The sequence below is a fragment of the Suricata suricatta genome, chromosome 3, assembly GCF_006229205.1.
Source record: "Suricata suricatta isolate VVHF042 chromosome 3, meerkat_22Aug2017_6uvM2_HiC, whole genome shotgun sequence".
NCBI classification, from domain to species: domain Eukaryota; kingdom Metazoa; phylum Chordata; class Mammalia; order Carnivora; family Herpestidae; genus Suricata; species Suricata suricatta.
In genome coordinates, this window is record NC_043702.1 from 32745318 (window position 1) to 32763138 (window position 17821).

A 17821-nucleotide genomic window follows, 5' to 3' on the forward strand; every position below is an offset into this window, starting at 1 on the left:
GAACGTATTATGCTAAGTGAAATGTCAGTCAGAGAAAGGTAAATACCAAATGATTACAGTCATTTGTGGAATTTAAGGACCAAAAATAGATAAACATATGTGGGTGAAAAAAGAGAGGCAAACCAGGAAGCAGACTCTTAGCTAGAGAGAACAACTGAGGGGAGGTGGGTGGGAGTCTAGGTTAAATGGGTGATGGATTGAGGAAGGCTGCAGTATTGAAGAGCCCTTGGTGTTGTATGTAAGTGATGAATCACCACATTTTACACCTGAAAGAATACTATTCTGTATGTTTACTAACTGGGATTAAATAAAAACTTGAAAAATTTTTTAAAAACACAGGTTAGTTTTGCTTTTATAAAATAAATAATAAGTAGCAATGAAATGCAGTACATTTAGAATTGATTCACTCTTGTTGAATTCCTTGATTTATTATTATTTGTAAACAAGAGTATTTTGCCTAGCTCCATTACTTTGAAACTGCTTTCCTAGATACCTCTCACTCCCTTATATAAATATATATATTTATGCACATATATCTCAGCCTAGGACCACCAGTCACTAAGGACTATAATTGTTCCATTCCATATTTAATAAATTCTTTTAGTTTATTTCATGAGGTTCCTTCTAGGGTCATGAATTCTTGAGGAAATACAGAATTATTATTCAAGAAAGGTATCTAGGCTGTAGATAGTCTGTTTACACAGCTTTATGGATTTGGGTGTGTAAATGTATGAAGGAAGGTTACCCAAATGACTGCTAGAGGACATGCCAAAATGAGGCTCCAAGGAGGACAAGGAAAAGCAGTCTTTTAAGCATCCAGTCAAATACAATTTTGAATAATGTGCATAAAATTTAACACCCACAAAAACATTCAGAACTATCTAGAATGCAATGATGAGGTTTTTACTTAGTTAGTTTTTACTTTATTTTTTGAATTAGCATTAAGAACCAGAAAAGTAGAAGTACTCCATACAAACTTTACTATCATCAAACTAAAAGACTGTCTTTTATGTACATAAAAATATAGACCATGGTGACAGTTAATTTTAATCACTTAATGTATGCATTTTAACAATACTATTGAAAATAGTAATTGAATATAAGGTGACAGACCCAAGGTTACAATACATCAGGAGTCAGAGCAAAGGGTGTAGTACTGATAGGAACAAAAACTTACATTCATTTTGTGCTTATTATGTTCCAGACCAGTGTTAGGTGCCTTAGCTCTATAAATCACATGCCTTATGGTAGAGGATCTTTATTTTTAGACAGTTGAGGAAATTGAGACAGAGAGAGCCAAAATAACTTGTTCAAAGTTAGATGGTTATTTGCAGAGACTGAGTCCAAGCAGTCTGGTTCCAGAGCCTGTGCTCTTCATTGCTCTGCTACACTGTACATCATTAGTTAGAGACATGTCTGTAGATGATGTTTGTCAAATGCCACAAGTGCCAACTTATTTATATAATAATTTCTTTTCTTTCTTTTTCAGATAGGTTAATGCAAGATAAGTTCTATGGACCAAAAAATTCAAATAAAAAAGGAAAATCAGTAAGTAGATTGATAGATCATTTAAAAATCATTAATATTTACATTGTTTTAAATTAATATTTACTGATATTCTGTCATCAAGAAAGCACATACATTATTATGAATTTGCTACAAATAAAATTCATTATATTTATCACAGTTTATTATAAATCTGTAAATTATTATAAAACATTATAAACATAACATTAACAGGCTACACTTTTGAATTCTTTACTTCTGCCTTCCCCCGTATGTCTACTGCTTAGTGGGCAACTCATAATAGCACTAGGAAAGCATAGACTACCTCTGCCCATCTATTTTGATATGAGTACTTATAAAGAAGCCATTCTCCTCATCTCTTTTGTCCATTAATACTTAAAACCAATTATACTGGTTTCCTTTTTCTGCGTCTTGAAAACAGCAGTAAGTATTGCAGAAATGGAACTGGGGTTGTGTGGCTTGGGACAACCAGGCAAGAAATAAATACTAACATGGAAGGTGAGAAGAGAAAGAAAATTTTGGTCTACTTTATATTTTATATTCAGTAAGGTAAGAATCATCTCTCACAAGGGGGAAGAGTCAAAGTGCTTTTCCTTGTAATTTTTAATGACCGCTCCTTATTCCAAAACATGGGAACCTCATACTAATACTCTTTTGTAGATAGTAGAATTTGGTATATGAATATCTTGAACTCCATGCAAAAAGATTTAATAACTTTAAATACAATACCAACCATCCAAGGCATTACTGATTCTAATATTCAATCCAGTTGTTCCAATAAGCCAATATCCTTGGCTATCCAATATCCTTGATATTTTAATGTTTTGAAATTCAGATTACTTCATCCAGACTGATGCATGCATCTAAAATTAGCCCAAAAATCCCATTTGATTACTGGCCTAAACTTTTATTTAGGAAAACAATGGCATAATATCTACAAACCATCCTGTTGTAAGGAAGAAAAAGATTTTGGTGCAGAAGACTTGAATTCTGACCCCAGTCTTTTCACTATTAACTGAAGGTTAAAAGATTAATTATGAAACATTTACTGAACACCTACTAGATAGCAGGCACCATGATAATAATGATAATAATAATACAGATAATGATAATACACATGGGTACCATATTAAGTTTTTTATGTTCATTATTTTTTTTAATCCTCACAACAAAGAAGGCATTATTATTTATAGTTTGCAGATGAGGAAGCTGAGGCTCAGTGAGGTTAGATACATTGCACAATGTCACACAGTAAAAGAGTTGAGATTTGACCCTAGCGTGCATATGATCAACCACCTTCTCCTCTTCCCCTGATTTTGAGTAGCCAAAAATATATTACTGAATATAGCTGACAGAAAAGTAAACAGAAAATTATAATATGGCCATACTAGATGAACACACAGGGTGCCTTGGGAACATTCTGTGAAAACTGTACTTCACAGGTAGGGAAGGGAGAATAGACATGGGTAATAAGGCCTTTAAAAATTGTGTGTGTTGGGGGGGGTGTTACTTATTTTTGAGGGAGAGAGTGCACACACGTGTGACCACAAGTGGGGAGGGGCAGAGTGAGAGGGAGACAGAATCCAAAGCAGGCTCCAGGCTCCAAGCTGTCAGCATAGAGCCCAACACAGGGCTCAAACACCCAAACTGCAAGATCATGACCTGAGCCAAAGTCAGACGTTTAACTGGCTGAGCTATCCTGGTGTCCTGTAATGAAAACGCTTTTTAACCAAAACTGATGATTCAGTGAGATACTTTAAAATATTTTCCAGTGCTTTGCCCATAAAACTTGCATTGTGTTGGTTGAATTGAACTTACCCCTCCTGGCAGTAGCATAACTAAGTCCATTTAAACAATTCATATTGTGATAAAATCAATGAGCTAGAGAAATAGATTTTTTGTGTGTCTACCTAACTCAAAATATTTTGATGACAATAAATTTGTCAGAAATTTATAGCCATAAGGGTCTCCAAAGGGCTCACTTAGAGATTCTAAGCAAAGTGCAAACCATCTCCTAAATGCCAGTGTAGTAAGATCCTTAATCATAGTTGTCCATCTACCTGAACATAAGCATATTTAGAGCTGTGAACTTGTGTCTTATATTCCTGTTGTCTGGAACAGTGTGTAGAACCTAACCACTTGACTACTTTCTGAATGAACACCTACTATGTCCCAGGAGCTGTGGATACAAAAATGAACAGTAGATAGATAGTTCTTGACTTAAAAGACCTTCTAGTGAGGTAGCAGAAAAGACTCACTGGAGTAATATATATAGTAATTTAATTGTTCTAGGTGAGATAAATTCACAAAGTACATAGGCAAAGGCAAAGTAGCACTGACAGTTAAAGATGGTTTGGCAACTAGCTTCAGGTTGAGCTTGACTACATATTAACTATGGCACTTCAGGTGATTTAGCATATTACCACCAAAGAAATAACATTTCCTTTATAGGATATTTGACCATAGTCTTTCCTACATTGGAGTAAGGTATTTATCTTAATTATCTTTCTATCTTTTGGCACTTGGCACAGTAGTACAAAGTAGTCACCCAAAAGATGTTATATTTGGTCTGTTTGCCACGTAGATTTTGGCTTTTTGCTGTTATCACTAGCAGTTCCTTTCAACCAACTGCTTTGTGATAGCCCCCAAAGGTCTTGGTAGTGTTAAGCAAATGATACTCTATAGTTTTTTACTTCAGAGTATCCTATACTCCTGATCCCCTCTAGACCACTTGCAGCCAAGGCCAAAGGCCATCTGTGGATGTGAGGAACTGCATGCCGAAACTTCCCAATACCCTGGATTGCAGCCAGTCAAGGCCCATGTGGGGAGTGGTATATTCAACTCAGCTAAAACCCTGTAATTTCTGTTAGAAACACAAAAACTTACACACAATATTTATATAATTTATATACAAAATCTTATAAGTTTAAAATATATGTATGGAGTTTAGTGAGTTCCTTATAGATTTTGGATACTATCCCTTTACCATGAAAGATTATTGAATACTGAAAACGAACCGAGGGCTGAAGGGGGAGGGGGAGAGAGGAAGGGGGTAACAGTCGTGGAGGGGAGGCACTTGATGGGAGAAGCACTGGGTGTTATATGGAAACCAATTTGACAATAAACCATTAAAAAATAAAATATATGTAGAAGGAAAGATAAATAAAGGATAAAGGAAAAAGAAAATTATGATGGCATTAGGAAGAGACATGGTGGCTAATAAAAGGGGAGAAAGAACAGCCTTTATTTATACCAATAAAGTAGGAATCAAGATGAGATCACCCTGTAAGTCCTAGGGTCAGGAAATCCCAAATTACCTTCACAAATCTGTAATCTGGTAATACTACTGTTTTAAGTAAAACAACAACAACAACAACAACAATAGGGGGACCTGGGTTAAGCATCTAATGTCAGCTCAGGTCATGCTCTCACGGTCCATGAGGTTGAGCCCTGTGTCAGGCTCTGTGCTGATAGCTCAGAGACTGGAGATTGCTTCAATTCTGTATCTCTCTCTCTGCCCTGTTTGCACTCTGTCTCTCTCAAAAAAAAAAAAAAAACCCTAAAATTAAAAATAAAATAAAATAAAGTGCTACTATAAAAACATTGAGAAATTAAATAGTCGTGCTAGAGGAACCTACAAATATTCAAAAGCTTTATATTAAAATGAAGAGACCAGTTTTGCCAAGATGGAATAGCCCCATTCCTCCTAGATCCTTCCCATCACAACTAAAATCTCTGAAACAACTAACTCTCTGAAACAAGGAAAGAAAGAGGTAGGCTTCCTAGGGATCTCAGGACATGGTATGAGTTTTCTAAATTTCCTTATTGGTTCCCATAGTTTCTGAACAGGATACTGCAGAAGCCTGCAACTAGAAGCTGCCAGTAGGCACAGACTAAAGCTCCAAGGAAAGCCTGTTCCCTCTAACTAAAGAACCCAGAGACCAGTAGGCTAACAGAAGAAAACTGTTTTAGCAATGCTTGCCCTACTCCAGCCAAACTCCAATGGAAAAATTATACTCCTATCCCAGCACATGGTTTTGGTGGGCACAAGCAGGAAGTTGATATTTTATCTCATACCCTACCCATACCCCTGGTAAGCAGGGTTCTCCAGCAGAACAAGGCAGTGCTCCAATTTCCCTTGATAGGATCATGTTGGTGGGACTAAGCTGGAAGCTGATTTTTCATCCCCTGGCTGGTGAAAGTAGGCAATACTCTGATTCTCCCAGTTGATACAATAGCCATCTGAGCCTCCATCCACACGTAGTAGCAACAAAATTTAATGAGGCTGCATAATGGAGTCCTAGTTAGCACTCTTTTTTACCTTCTTCCCTATGTCAGTAGGATCCTGTGGGGAATTGAGCTTCCATCCCCACCTGACATCAATGAGACAAAACTAAGCAGTGGAGAGACAGGCTCCCTGACACTCTGTTTCTCCTCCAATCCCTTGTGTCAGGGAGCCTAGTGGAGAGATATAATACACCCACATTGGAGACAAAATGTGGTTCAAGTGGCTGCCTCACTTTACTGAGAAGGTGTTATCAGGGCCAAGGAGGATGCTCATGTTCATCCTATTTGTCTGCAACAAGACAGTATGAGTCATTGTCCCACTTTTGCTCAGTGCTACCAGGGGTACATAGTAGTAAGTAGTAAGTAGTAAGTAAGTAGTAAGTAGTAAGCTGAACATGCACATCTACCTGGCTGGCCCCATGCTCCATCCCAACAGGGTGACTTCCTGCTAAAAATTGGGAGGGGGGGTGGCACCTGGGTGGCTCATTTAGGCATTCAATTCTTGATTTCTGCTCTAGTCAAGATCTCATGGTTTCATGAGTTTGAGCCCTATTCAGACTCTGTGCTGACAGTGCAGAACCTGCTTGGGATTCTCTCGCTCCCTCTCATTGGCACTCCCCTGGTTGATTTCTCTTTCTCTCTCAAAACAAATAAATAAATAAAGTTAAAAATACACTTTTTTAAGAACCCAGGGTCTCATAAGATCCTATTTATCCATGATATGTTTGAACATCACTTTTTATACCAGGAACTAGGAAAATCACAACATAAATGAGAAGATAAACAAAAGATGCCAACACCAAGAAGAAGCATGTTAAAATAACCTGACAAGGAGTTTAAGCAACCACCATAAAAATGTTTCATCAAGCAATCAGAAGTTCTCTTGAAACAAAAATTATCAGCACATAGAGGTTGTAGAAAAGATCAGTGAAAATTATAGAAGCAAAAGTGACAATAATCAAAATAATAATCTCACTAAAAGGGCTTAATAATAGAATGGAGATGACAGAGGTTAGAAGCAGTGAACTTAAGGAAATATGAACAGAATTTACATAGTCTTAAGCAATGCAAAGAAAACAAACTGAAAAAATTAACAGAGTTTCAGGGACCTCTGGATCAACAGCAGAAGAGTTAACATTCATATTATTGGAGTTCCAGAAGAACAGGAGAGGGGAGAGAGACAGGGAGAGAAGGACATGGAGAGGGAAGAAAAGAGGGAGGATGAGATGGAAGAGGAGGGGGGAAAGAGAAGAAAAAGAGAAAGAAATGAAAGAGGAAGAGTAAGTATTTAAAGGAGATAATGACTGAAAACTTCCCAAATTTGGTGGAACACATAAGCCTAATAGATTCAAGAACCTGAGCAAGTCTAAAAGAGGATAAATCCTAAAATATCTACACCCGGAAACATCATCATTACACATTTGAAAACTAAAGAAAAAAACCCTGAAAGTAGTCAGAGAGAAAATGCATTACCTACAGGGGAATATCTATTTGAATGACAGTGCTTTTTCTCATCTAAAATTATGGATATCAGAAGGATGTGGCACAACATTTTTTCAAGTACAGAAAGAAGAACCAGCAATTCTATACCTAGAAAAAATATTCTTCAGAAGTGACAGAGAAATAAAGACATTATCAGATAAAGGAAAACTAATCCTTAGTTTAGGGATCCTTAATGAATGGCTAAAGGAAAGTCTCTAATGGAAAAAAAAAAAAAGGAAGGAAACATTAAGAGAAGGCTTGGAACTTCAGAAATAAAAAGAACCTAAGAATGGGCAATTATACAGACTCTCCTACTTCTCGTGAGTTAAAAAAATTTTTTTAATGCTTTACTATTTATTTTTGAGAGAGAGAGGCAGAGCATGAGTTGGGGAGGGACAGAGGGAGAAAGAGACACAGAATCTGAAGCAGCTCCAGGCTCTGAGCTGTCAGCACAGAGCCCAACACAGGGTTCAAACTCATGACCTGAGCCAAAGTTAGATGCTTAACCAACTGAGCCCCCCAGGCGCCCCTTATGAGTTTTAATATGTGATGGTCAAAGCAAAGATAATAATACCATCTACTGTAATGCACATTTTAAGTAGAGTAAATACTTAAGACAGTTTTATTTTATTTTTTTAATAGTTTATTGTCAAATTGTTTCCATATAACACCCAGTGCTCTTCCCCACAAGTGCCCCCTCCATCACCACCACCTCTTTTTCCCCTCCCCCTCCCCCCTCAGCCCTAGTTTTCAGTATTCAACAGTCTCTCAGGTTTTGTGTCCCTTTCTCCCCAACTCTCTTTCCCCCTTCCCCTCCCAAGACAATTATATTTTAAAAGTGAACGAGTCTAAATAGAAGTAATATTTCTCTACTTCATTTGAAGAGGTAAAATATCAATAGCAGTTGATTATGATGCTATGGTAAGTATAATACCTACCACGACTACTAAGGAAACTTATAAAAAGCAATATACTCGAAAATAGTATAAATAAATCAATGTGGGATTCTAAGAAATATTAGTCAACCCACAAAAAACAATAAAACAGAGAAACAGAGGAATGAGGAAATAGAGTAAACAAACAGAAAACAAATAAAAATGAAATGGCAGACTTACACTAAGTATGTTAATAATTACTTCCACTATAAGTGGTCTAAATACACCATTTAAAAGAGTTGGCATTGTGAATAAAAAATGTGATCCAACATTATGCATTGTATGGGAAATATGTAAAACTTACATGTTTGCTTTTAACAAAAGCAAAAGAATGGGGAAAGATAGGATATGCAAATAATCATAAAAAACAGCAATGGCTATATTAAAATCAGATAAACTAGATAGACACTAGAAAATTACTAGAGTCAAGAAAAGGATGCTATATAAAAATAAAAGTATCAGTTCACCAGGAAGACATAGTAATGCTAAAGTAACAGAGCCTAAAATATATATGAGGCAAAATCTGATAAAGCTGAAAGAGAAAATAAAATCCACAGTTAATTGGGCATGTCAACAGCCCATTCTCAGTAATTTATAGAATTACTAGACAGAAAAAATCAGCAAGTAAAAGACCTGAACAACTAAAAGCCAACACGATCTGGCACTCTGCCCAACAAGAGAATAATATATATTGTTTTCAAATGCATGCAACATTTAGATTTTATGAACCACATTATGGATCATAGAACTAACCAGCAAATTTTAAAAAATTGAAACCATATGAACTTGTATTCTCTGACCACAATGGAATATAGAGGGCTGAAGGGACGTGGGGGTTGATCAAGGAAAAAGATATGACCATCAGGTGGCTTTAGCACACACATGCCTTATTTGAGTGACACTTTAGTAGGTTCACATGTGGGGGGAGCCCCTCAGAGCATGAGACCATCCAGAAGCTATGGAACGGAAGCCACCACTCAGAAATGGAGGAGGGCCCTGAAATTCCTGGGTGACAGGGTTATTGGCGAGGAGGTTACGTATCTAGGTGATCTCACTCAGAAGCTTGGCAGGGAGTCTCAGGGTCAGAGAGGTCTAAAGAGCAGCAGGGACTGGAGGTCCTTATATGCCCAGGGCTTACCTTATCTACAGCTAGCGTACACTAAGCACAGTTTCATATGGCCTGCAAAGCAGGTGGGCTCTAAATAGCTAATTTGAGTTATTTTTATTGCTTTATTACTTTTTAATGTTTGTTTATTTTGAGAGAGAGAGAGAGCACAGCAGGGGGAGGAGGAGAGAGAGAGAGGAGAGAGAACCCGAAGCAGGCTCCATACTGTCAGGGCAGAGCCTGACATGGGGCTTGATCCCATGAACCGTGAGATCATGACCTGAGCTGAAATCACGATTCAGATGCTTAACTAAGTGACCTAGGCACCACTATTTGGGTTATGTTTAAAACAATTGGATGTACACAAATTTTAGTTTGGTGCTGGCAGGTTTTTGAGCTAATGGGTCGCAGCCTGTTGTGAAGAAATAAACAGCCTGGTGAGTGGTAGTATCTAGAGGCCATCTTTGTGTCATTAACATAACATGAAATGAAACTAGAAACCAACAACAGAATGACAACAGAAAAGCCTCCAAATGCTTATAAATTAAACACACTGCTGTATAATCCTTGGGTAAAGGAAGAAGTCTCAAGTGGAATAAAAAATACATAGAACTTAGTAAAAAGAAAAATATGTCAAAACTGATAAGACATAGTTAACAAAACATTGAAATGAATGTATAGCACTAGATGCGTACGCTGGAATATGAAGACTTTCAAATAAATCATCTAAGCTCCTACCTCAAGAGCTGAGAGAAAGAAGGGCAAACTAAACCCAAAGCAAGGAGGAAGGAAATAATAAAGAGTAAATGTCAATAAATTTGAAAACTAGAAAATAGAGAAAATCAGTGAAACCAAGGAAGGTGCTCTTCAAAATCAATAAAACAAACCTCTAATAGGAATGGCAAAAATAAGAAAAAAAGATGCAAGTCACCAACATCAGGAATGAAATAGAGTATATCAATTCAGATATTATAGAATTAAACAGATAATAAGGAAATGCTACCCAGAAATTTAGGCTCATATATTTGACAACATTGAAGTGGACCAAATCCTGGAAAAACCACACACTCTGTCAACTAAGACAAATTAATCAGCCTGAATGGTCAGATGGCCATTAAAAAAATTGAATTGATAATTAAAAATTACTGGAAAAGAAGTGTCCAGGCACAGATAGTTTCACTGGAGGATTTTGCCAAGCAGTCAAGAAAGAATTAACACTAATTTTACACAATCTATTTCAAAAAACAGAAAGTGAAAGATTACTTCCCAACTAATTTTATGTGGCTATTACCTAAACCAGATAAAGACAAGGTCAGCCAGCAAAGAGAAGAGAGGAGAGGAGAGAGAAGGAAGGAAAAAAGGAAAGAGAAAGGAAGAAGGAATGAAGGAAAAGAAAGGGAGGGAGGGAGGAAGAAGAGAAGCAAGGGAAGAAGGGAAGTGAGAAGGAAGTAAAGAAAAAAGAAAGGAAGAAAAGAAAGAAAAAAGAAAGGAAAGAAAGAGGTAGGGGAAGTGAAAGAAAGAAGGAAAAGAAATGAAAAGGAAAAAGGAAAGAAAAAGAGGGAGGAAGGAAAGAGAAAGGGAGAAAGAAGGAAAGAGGAAAGGAAAGGGAAAAAAGAAAGGGAGGGAGGGAAGGAAGAAAACTACAAACCAGTATCTCATGAATTTAGATGCATAAATCCTCAATAAAATATTAGCACCATTATACAGCAATGTATAAAAGATTATATACCATGCAACACTGGGTTCCATATTTGAAAATGAGTTCATGTAATTCATCATATTCAGATAAGCAAGGTATGTTCAATATTTGAAAATCAGTCATGTAATTCACCATATCAACAGACTAAAGGAAAAAAATTACATGATATCAGTTGATATTAAAAAAGTTTTTTCACAAAATCCAGCATCAATCATGATATAAAAACTCTCAACAAACTATTATTAGAAGGTAACTTTCTCAACTTGATAAAGTGTATCTGCAAAAACCTACAGTTTATATTAACTTAATGGTGAATGCCTGAATGCTCCTCTTCAAAGACCAGGAATAAGGCAATGATATATGCTCTTTTTTAATATAGTACTAGAAATTTTATCCATTGTAATAAAAAAAGAAATAAAAGTCACACAGATTAGAAAAAAAGAAATAAAACTATATTTTCAGATGGAATGATTATGTCTAAAAACAACAAAAACAACACAATACTAGAAATAATCAGTGAGATCCATAAGGTTGGAGGATATAAATTCAAAATGAAAAAGTCAGCATTTCTATATACTAACAATTAAAATGTGGGAACAAAAATTTTAAAGACAACATTTACAATAACTCCACAGAAAATTACATAGTTACAAATCTAAGCATCCACACAATCTGTATGATAAAAATTACAAAATGTTGACAGAAGGAATCAAAGTCCTAAATAAATGGAAGAACATAGCATGTTCACAGATTGGAAGACTCAATATAATAAAGACTCAATAAAGTAAATACTAGGTATTTATCCAAATAATACAGAAATAGTAATTCAAATATCTGATGGGTGTCAGATAGTATCCCATTGTAGGTCTGAGTTGTATTTCCCTGATGATGAGTAATATTGAGCATCTTTCATGTGTCTGCTGGCCATCTGTATTCCTTCTTTGGAAAAATGTTTATTTGTGACTTCTACCACTTTTTAAAAAAAATGTTTATTTTTGAGGGACAGAGAGAGCACAGATGGGGGAGGGAACACAGAATCAGAAGTAGGCTCAGAGCTTTGAATATACTTTGAATATACTATGCCATTCCCTTCAAGCTTGCCAAGATACTGTGGAAAGATCTGCAGTTCCCCTTATGAGTCTTCCCTTGTAGGTTAGGGATTTCTTTTTTCTTGCTGCTTTTAGATTTTTTTTTCTTTATCATCATATTTTGCAAATTTAACTAAGCATGTCTTGGCCCATTTTTGTTGATTTTGGTGGGAGTTTTCTCTGCCTCCTGGATTTGAATGTCTATTTCCTACTCCAGATAAGGGAAGTTTTGAGTTATTTCCTCAAATAAACCTTTTGCCTCCTTTTTTCTCTCTTATTCTTTTGGGACTCCTATGATACAAGTGTTTTTATGGTTGATGGAGTCATTGAGTTCTCTAAGTCTATTCTCATGTTCTATAACTCTTCTTTCTTTTGTTCAGCTTGTTTCACACTATTTTGTCTTCTGTATCACTAATTCCTTTTTCTGCTAATTCTAGCCTGCTTTTCATTGCCTCAAACATTTTCCCAACCTCAGTTACTGCATTCTTTATTTCTGATTCTTTTAAAGCTTTTGTCTCTGTGATAAGGGTCTCCCTCATGTCTTTCATCCTTTTGTCAAGCCCAGTAAGTCTCCTTATGATTGTTGCTTTAAATTCTCCATCAGTCATGTTACTTATATCTTTTTCACTTGGATCTCTGGCTGTGAACGTATCTTGTTCTTTCATTTGGGATTAATTCCTTTTTCTTGGTATTTTGTCTAAGGCTCTGCCTCTTCCTCGGTGTTAGGAATGCCAGTTATATTTCTGCTCCTGAGAGTAATAGCTGTGTGAGGAGTGGCCATATGGTTTCCAGGGCCTCATGCATCAGGGAGTGTCTGTAATTTGTGCTGTGTGTGCTCTGCTCTTTTGCTTTGGCTGCTCTACCCTTCAGGCTGGTCATCTGCAGATGTTGTTCTTGCTTGCAGTGGACAGTGTTTAGGCCTTGCCCAGAATGTGGTGAGTTCTAATGTGGTGTTCTCTTTCCTTCTTGTTGAATGAGACCTGATAAGACTTCCACTAGAACTGAAGCCCTGCAGAACTCCCTGGTTGGGAGTGTGGTGTGGGCAGGGGTTTTGCTGGTTTCTGGGGTGGGGCTCACTGCCGTGGGACTAAGGCAAGCTCGACTGAGAAGGGACGTTCTGCCAGAGAGCAGGGGTGTGGGACTTGGTGTAAGCAAGGTAAGCGGCCTGGTATCAATGCTGCATTGCTTCTCACAGGTGGCTCTGTGACTATGCTGAGAGGTGGGGAGGGAAATGGCTCCAACCTGCTCCTTTGTCCATGGAGAGACATCCTACTGCATGGCGCCTCTCAGAGACTGATTCCAAGAAGAACAGATAACCTCCCCCTTGTGTGCCCCAGGTGTTCTTCAAAGTTCTGCTTCCCTGCTGTCTGCCCCCAGGTTGTTTGGGTGCCTTCTCTCCAGGAGATAGGCAGTGCCCTCAGCGTTCTAGCCCAGCCAAGCTCACTAACCTTTAAAACTCTAAGTTTTGGGGTGCCTTGGAGGGTCAGTCGGTTGAGTGTCTGACTTTAGCTCAGGTCATGGTCTCACAGTTTGTGGGTTCGAGCCCCGCATCGGGCTCTGTGCTGACCGCTAACTCAGAGCCTGGAGCCTGCTTTAGATAGTCTCTCTTTCTCTCTCTGCTCTTCCCCTGTTTATGGTCTGTGTCTCTCTGTCTCCCAAAAATAAATAAATGTAAAAATAATTAAAAAAAAACCCAAAAACTCTAAGCTTTAAGCCACAGTAGTGATGAAGACTCACAAAAATCATAGCTTAGAGCCTGCTTCAGATTCTGTGTCTCTTTCTCTCTCTGCCCCTCCCCTGTTCACCCTCTGTCTCTCTCTGTCTCAAAAATAAATAAATGTAAAAAAAAAATTAAAAAACAAAAACAAAAACTCTAAGCTTTAAGCCGCACAAAAATCATACCCTCTCTTCTTCCCAGCCAGTGGCTTTGAGGAAATGTTCTCCTTGTGTGATCCCCTGTGTGCCCTACTCTCTCTGACCCTGCTCTGCAGCTATGGCTCCCTCCCCTCTCCAGTACCTATGCTCCATTTCTCCCCTAAGCTGTGTCTCCACACTTCCTAACTTCTTCAGTGTGGCTTCTTCTTTCCCTTTAGTTGTACAGTTTGTTCTGTCAGTCTTCAGGGTGATTTCTGGGGTATTTAGGATGATTTTTTAAAAGATTTTATTTTTTTAAGTAATTTCAACATGCAACATGGGTCTTACAACTCCAAGATCAAGAGTCACATGCAGACACTCCTAATTAGGATATTTTGATAGGTATCTACCTGTGTTTACATGAAGAGATGAGCCTAGGATCTTCCTACTCAGCAGCCATCTTCTGTACCTCTCCTGATTTAATTCAATTTTTGTCTAAACTCCAGCTCTTTGTAAAGGTAGACAAGGTCATTCTAAAATATATGTAGAAAGGCACAGGGCCAGCATAGCTAAAATATCTTTTTTTTAAATTTTTTATATAGTTTATTCTCAAGTTGGTTTCTATATAACACCCAGTGCTCTTTCCCGCAAGTGCCCTCCTCCATGACCATCACCCCCCTTTCCATATCCCCCTCCCCCTTCAGCCCTCGGTTTGTTTTCAGTATTCAAGAGTCTCAAGGTTAAAGTAAGGGGGATATGTTTACTGATGCTAAGGCCCACTATAGAGCTACAGTAGTCACAAATTAAGACAGTGTGTTATTAGAGCTGAGAGAGAGACACAAAGATCAATGAAACAATAGACATGCCAGAAATCATCACAAAAAATATGTATGACTTGTTTTTGACAGTGATGTAAAACCAATTTAATGGGGGAAAGATAGCCTTTTCAGCAAGTGATGTTGGAGCAACAGGACATCCATGGGGAAACAAAACCAAACCCTAACCTAAGTCTCATGCCTAAAATAAGAAACAATAATAAAACCAAATACTGGTGAAATGTTGAGAAATTGCTCATGGGAATTAAACATTTTATAGCCACTCCTGAAAACAGATTGGCAGTTTGTCAAAAAACTATGTATGCCATTTCCATGAAACCCAACAATTGCACTCTTGAGCTTTTATCCCAAAGAAATTCTTATATTCACAGAAAAATATAAACACAAATATTCATAGAAGCCTTATTCATAATAGCCAAAGAGTGGAAACAATCCAGATTGTTCAATTAGTTAATAGCTAAATAAACTGTGGTACATCCATACCATGAAATAACAGTAACTAAAAGGAACAAAGTATTGCTATATACAACTTGGATGAATCTTTAGAGAATTATGCTGACTGAAAGCAGCCTCCAAAATGTTATACACTCTATGACTCCTATGTAATATTTTTGAAATTACAAAACTACAAAAATGAACAGATTGGTGGTTGCCAGGCATTAAATAGGGAGTGGAGACAGGAAAGAAATGGATGTGACTATAAAAGGACTTGAGTGATTCTTGTGGAAATATTCTGCATCTGAACTGTATAATGTCAATATCCTGGTTATGATATCTTACTACAGTTTTATAAGATGTTACTATAGAGAGAAACTGAATAAAGAGTATATGAGTTCTATTATTTCTTAAAACTCATAGGCATCTACAGTATTTTGAAATAAAGAGTTTAATTTTTATAAAGTAAAGGAAAACTTACCTTAAATATTGTCCTTAAGGGTGGTGGTCAGACCTGTATACGCAATAGATAAAACTTAAACTGAACAAGATAGATTCAGTGGGTAAGCCATAAAACAGGTTATATATGATTAACAGACTTAGAAGTTTGAAAGAATCTATCACCTAGGGCAACAAGCTTGTAAATTGAAGGTATCAGAATTCTAGAACAAATTCATAAAAGTCTAAAGTAATTGCTTCACAAAGTCACAAAATCTTCAGAATTCTGTGGGGAAATAAACTTTGAAGTTGTTTGAAGTTAAGAGTATTTTATGAACCAAGGTAGACAGCATGTTAAAGAAATGCAGTGTTTTGAGACAAACTTCTGGAATGCTAACCTGAATTGGAAAGGACTATCAAACATCTCTTTCAACTCATAGCTGATTCAGGTGACATTTCCTTCACGTTTTTAGAGCCTCTTCATAAATCAAGACTTTCAAGATATAGTTTAGCTCATTTCTATTTAAACTGACAATGACAGATGCTAAATCATTTCCCCAAAGGTCAGGATGCAAGAAAGATGGGGAGGAATAGGGAATTTGATTTTGCCTACCAATTAAAGGCAGTGTTTGCTGATGGTAAGAGAACTAGTATGGTATAGTAAAAAAGACCTTGCATTTTACAGGCAGAAATATCTAGGTTCAAATGCAGAGTCTTCCACTTTCATGGTCATATAATTTTGAGCAATTTACATCTTAGTTTTAGTTTTGTCATCTGCAAGATGATTATATTATCATCTATTTCAAAGAATTTTAAAGGGCTTGGAACATAATAGTCACTTGGTAAATGGTGTTATTTGTATTCACCTGTACAATTATACTATAGGATAAATATGAATAGTAGACTTGTTGGGTCAAAATGTATGAGCATATTTAATTTTGACATAAATCCTGCAAGATACTCCTTTAAACCAGATTTACTAATTTGCATTTGCATACAAAATGTAAGAAAATATTCAGTATTCCATACACTGTTATTTTTAGTTTTTGTTAATTGTTCACACAAAAATGATATTTCATTGTTATTTTAATTTGCATTTTTCTGATTATTAATTAGCAATTTTCATCTGATTATCCATTTGGCTTTTTTCCTTTTTTTCCCCTCTTTTTTCCTTTTTTTAAAAATAGTTTATTGTCAAGTTGGTTTCCAAATAACCCCCAGTGCACTTCCGAACAAGTGCCCTCCTCCATCACCACCACCTCTTTTCCCCCTCCCGCTTCCCCTTCAACCCTCAGTTCGTTTTCAGCATTCAATAGTCTCTCAGGTTTTGCATCCCTCTCTCTCCCCAACTCTCTTTCCCTGTTCCCTTCCTCCTAGTCCTCCATTAGGTTTCTCCTGTTGTCCTGTTAGACCTATAAGTGCAAACATATGGTATCTGTCCTTCTCCACCTGACTTATTTCGCTTAGCATAACACCCTCGAGGTCCATCCACTTTCCTACAAATGGTCATATTTCATTCTTTCTCATTGCCATGTAATACTCCATTTTATATATATACCACATCTTCTTGATCCACTCATCAGGTGATGGATATTTAGGCTCTTTCCATGATTTGGCTATTGTTGACAGTGCCGCTATGAACATTGGGGTACATATGCCCCTATGCATCAGGACTTCTGTATCACTTGGGTAAATCCCTAGCAGTGCTATTGCTGGGTCTTAAGGGAGTTCTATGGATAGTTTTTTGAGGAACCTCCACACTGTTTTCCAGAGCGGCTGCACCAGTTTACATTCCCACCAACAGTGTAGGAGGGTGCCCATCTCTCCACACCCTCGCCAGCATCTATAGTCTCTTGATTTGTTCATTTTAGCCACTCTGACTGGCATGAGGTGGTATCTCAGTGTGGTTTTGATTTGTATGTCCCTGATGATGAGTGATGCTGAGCATCGTTTCATGTGCCTGTAGGCCATCTGGATGTCCTCTTTGGAGAAGTGTCTGTTTATGTCTTCTGCCCATTTCTTCACTGGGTTATTTGTTTTTTGGGTGTGGAGTTTGGTGAGTTCCTTGTAGATTTTGGATACTAGCCCTTTATCAGATATGTCATTTGCAAATGTCTTTTCCCATTCTGTCGGTT

General features: G+C 37.2%; 1 protein-coding gene and 1 long non-coding RNA gene across 2 annotated transcripts in view; one reads left to right on the top strand and one right to left on the bottom strand.

Annotated features, from left to right (window-relative positions):
• C2CD6 (C2 calcium dependent domain containing 6) overlaps positions 1-17821 on the top strand; it is a 147125-nt gene that overhangs the window by 109698 nt on the left and 19606 nt on the right. The gene's annotated exons all lie outside the window — the stretch shown is intronic.
• On the bottom strand, positions 1243-15845 carry LOC115287531. Its single transcript, XR_003906524.1, has 2 exons — positions 15730-15845; positions 1243-1511 (listed from the first exon to the last, which is right to left on the bottom strand). It is a non-coding gene; the product is annotated as an uncharacterized LOC115287531 (long non-coding RNA).